We start from the raw sequence: 2895 nt of genomic DNA, 5'->3' as shown, positions 1-2895 counted from the left end.
GATATAAAAATGCGTTTCTGGGGCCTGCATGGAATCACCAGCTCTAGCCCAGGCCGTTCCTCTTCCCACATTCCTTTCCCCACTCCGCTGTGGCTACACAGGTCTGGCTTTAGGCTTTTGCTCTTCTGTTCTTTTGCTTGCAAAACCCTTTCCCAGTTTCTGAACCTTTGCATGGCTCTCTGGACCTCACTATACTCAGACATCTGTTCAATAAGCCCTCCCTGGGCCTCCTGGATTAAAGGCCCCTATCTTTTCTCTCTCCTCTTTTCCTGAGCTGCTATCCCTCCCTATCTCTGACCCTGCCCTAGTTTTTCTTCATTGCCCCATCATTACCAAAAACTTCCTTGGTTGGTTTTTCTTTTAATTGTCTTTCATGTCCACAATTTTTTTTTTTCATTTCAGCAGTTTTTTTTTAAAATAAATTCTCCTACCCCCACCCTCTTTTTTAAAGATTTATTTATTTATGTGTACAAGAGCTGGAATGAAGGCCAGAGGTGTGGGGAGGGGGTAAGAGGATTCACCAGAGACAGAGTGGGGAGCAGAACAGGCAGACCTATTGAAATACACTGCTGAAGGGAGCAGCAGGCAAGACAGGAGAGGTCTGCTGTGCCATGTGGGTCAGTTCCCTGGTTGGGGGTGGAATTCTTGCTGCAGTGGCTGTGGATAGCTTCATAGTGCTGAGAATTCACCCCTTGCACCACTAGGGAGGCCCTCATTTCAGCAGTTTTTAATGCAAGTTGTGTGTAAGGTGACTTTATTCCTGCATCTTCTCAATTCTTTCTTCCTGATATTTTCCATTTCCCTTTCCTATTTGGTAAGATTTGGCTTTGCATTCATCACCCTTGTGTGGTCTTTGTCCAGATTTACTATAGTGGTACCAGCTCGCTGGGGTGAATGCCCACAGGGAAGATCTGTGCCTTGCATTTGCCTTCGCCTGCTGCGCTTGTTCAGTGTAGATGACATATTTCTTCCTGTAAACAGGGACTATTTGCCAATTTGCTGCCCTTTGTAGAGTCCTCATACAACCTGAACTTCATCATCTTTTCAGATGGCATGAATTAGGCACTGTACTTCTGTCTCAGCTCTTTAGAAAGAGGGAAAGTATAATCTTCCTGTGTATGTGGGAAGGTGCTTTGAAATGCTTCTTATGATTCTAGCTCTGGTCAGATGTCACCAAGGGATTGAACTTCATTTTGGCCACTGGTGTTTCAGTGATGGCAGCAGAAATGAAGATTGCCCACTCATTTTTAAGTCTCTTGAGAGTGAGGGAGTTGTATGTCCTGTTTATTACTGTTATTGCAAGTGCTTATAACATTGCCTGACACAGTAGACTCTCCCTTAGTATTTACTGCATGAATGAGTAAATAGAGTGCCAAAAGAAACAGAGAGTCCTAGGACAGATGAGTGGATAAGAAAAATGTGATACACACACACACACACACACACACACACACACACAACGGAATACTACTCACCTATAAAAAAGATGAACTCTTGCCATTTGTGACAACATTGATGAAACCTTAGGGATTATGCTAAGTGAAATAAGTCAGAAGGAGAAAGACAAGTACTGGCTGGTTTGACTTACATATGGAATGCAGAGAAACAAAACAAAGGGCCAGACAAAATCAAATCAACAACACACCTTAGAAAGCCGATTATGGAATTGCACAGGGAAGGGAAAACAATGGACTATGGTGAAGGACTATGGCTGCCTTGGTGGCTGCCAATGGTGGGGTGGTGACCTGCATCTGAAAGGCATCCTCCAATGCCTCTGAATCACATATAGCTGTAAACCAATGTGAACTCAGCTTAAAAAAAGAAGCAAGAGACTCAATTTTCTCTCATATTAAGTTATTACTTTCCAATTTCTGGAATCCGGAATATTTTCCATGTGCAATTAGGTTTGGAGTTTTAATTAATTTTTATTGTCAGTTTCCACAAGGACATGACTATTTACACCAGTTCCTTTTCAGTCACGATGCAGTATTTTTGTTTAGTGGTAGTACGTTTTCTTCTAATCCAAGTTATTCTAGTCTTTAAGCAAATGTACCTGTAAGTTGGTAGTAAAATTGCCCATATAAGCCTCTCTATATTCTCTTGTATATATTCTGTGGCCATCAAGGTAACTTTTCTTTACCTTCTTTGCATCAATCTTCTTTTCTTTACCTTCTTTGTATGAAAACAGATGTTTTAGATTACATAATGAATTCTCTGCTAAATAAGTGATAGTTAAGCCCAAGATTATAAACTCAAGGAGGGCAGGAACCTTGTCTGTTTCTCTCAGCCTTTTTTTTTTAAGATTTATTTATTTATTTATACAAGCACTTGGTACAGTCAGAAGTGCGGGAGGGTGAGAGAATTCACCAGAGTCAGAGCAGAGAGCAGAACAGGCAGAGTGATGGAATACACTGCTGAGGGGAGCAGCGGGCAGCAGGAGAGGTCTGTGCGCCATGTGGGACGCTCGCCCGGTGGCCGGGGATTGAACCGGCGCTGCAGAGGCTGCAGGCAGCTTTGCAACCCAGCGTCAACCTCTGCGCCACTGGGGAGGCCCCGTTTCTCTCAGTTTTATGCTCAGCACCTGGTGCAGTGTTTGGCTCATGACTTTTAGAGAAATTAACAAGCCATTAAATAATCAGACAAGTTTCTTCTGGCTTCATTTATGTTAATGACAACTAATGAGACTATTGATTGTTCCCTTAGCCTTTGCATCTAAGTGCACATGCAGTACTGTTAGTGTGCATTTGACTTCCCATTATCCTCTCTCTTCCTGTGGTGGGATGGCTTCTTATTCTTCTGGGTAGTCATTAACGTTTTTCTGCTATTTCGGTGCTTGGTGACTTCATTTGGTGTATTGCTTCTCCAGCTACCTGTTTGTGTTTTTGTTTCATTTGC

The 2895-nt window shown here is 42.7% G+C and overlaps 1 pseudogene; it reads right to left on the bottom strand.

Moving 5' to 3' along the window:
- Window positions 1–754: 754 nt before the first annotated feature.
- Window positions 755–1192, bottom strand: LOC119253469 (60S ribosomal protein L26-like; annotated as a pseudogene).
- Between the last annotated feature and the right edge of the window lie 1703 nt (window positions 1193–2895).

The sequence above is a fragment of the Talpa occidentalis genome, unplaced genomic scaffold (genome assembly GCF_014898055.3).
Source record: "Talpa occidentalis isolate TD23 unplaced genomic scaffold, MPIMG_talOcc4v2.1 talOcc4.2, whole genome shotgun sequence".
NCBI lineage: Eukaryota > Metazoa > Chordata > Mammalia > Eulipotyphla > Talpidae > Talpa > Talpa occidentalis.
This window is presented reverse-complemented; position numbering and strand designations above follow the sequence as displayed.